The sequence below is a fragment of the Octopus bimaculoides genome, chromosome 2, assembly GCF_001194135.2.
Source record: "Octopus bimaculoides isolate UCB-OBI-ISO-001 chromosome 2, ASM119413v2, whole genome shotgun sequence".
Taxonomy (NCBI): Eukaryota; Metazoa; Mollusca; class Cephalopoda; order Octopoda; family Octopodidae; genus Octopus; species Octopus bimaculoides.
The window spans coordinates 147,989,954-147,990,773 of record NC_068982.1 but is presented as its reverse complement, the minus strand read 5'-3'; positions in this window follow the sequence as shown (position 1 = coordinate 147,990,773).

The following is an 820-nucleotide window of genomic DNA, read 5'->3' as shown; positions in this document are numbered from 1 at the left end:
ATATATAATCTTTTACTCGTTTGAGTCATAGAACTGTGGCCATGCTGGGGCACCTCGTTGAAGAATTTTTGGTCCAATGAATCGACCCCTATACTTTTTTATAAGATACTTATGCTTTTCAAAGAATCGCTAAGGTGCAGGGACGTAAACACACCAACACCGGCTGTCAAGTGGTGGTGGAGAAAAACACTGATAAACACACACACACACACACGTCTTTCATTTTTCCGTCAACAAAATCTACTCATATGGTCTTGGTCGGCCCGAGTTCAGAGAAGAAGACACTAACCCAAGATGTGTGAATCCTGGCCACGTGGGACTGAACTCGGAACCATGTGGTTCGGAAGCAAGTTTCTTAACACACAGGCACGCAAGCAAAAGGCAGAAACAGACGAGGGAGCGACAAACAAGCTGTATTAGTTTGACGCTCAGGAAAAATGAAAAAGTATTTGACTTTTCGTGCCTATGCTCTTCTACAGAATGGAATATATACGCTACTATAATTGTATAATAGACTGAAAACTACTTCAGCGCTAGGACCGGTTCAGATTCCTAGACTCCAACATTCTATTGAGGGTAAGAATAATCCTGCGTAGCAAGAATTGGCTATAAGCAATGTATAGCTCAATAGTGTCATGAAGTGACAACAAAGGGTGAAGCACTTATATATGATATAGTAGTAGTAGTAGTAGTAGTAGTAGTAGTAGTAGTAGTAGTAGTAGTAGTAGTAGTAGTAGTGGCAGCAGCAGCAGCAGCAGCTACAACATCAACATCAACAACAACAACAACAACAGCAACAACAACAAAAACAACTATAATA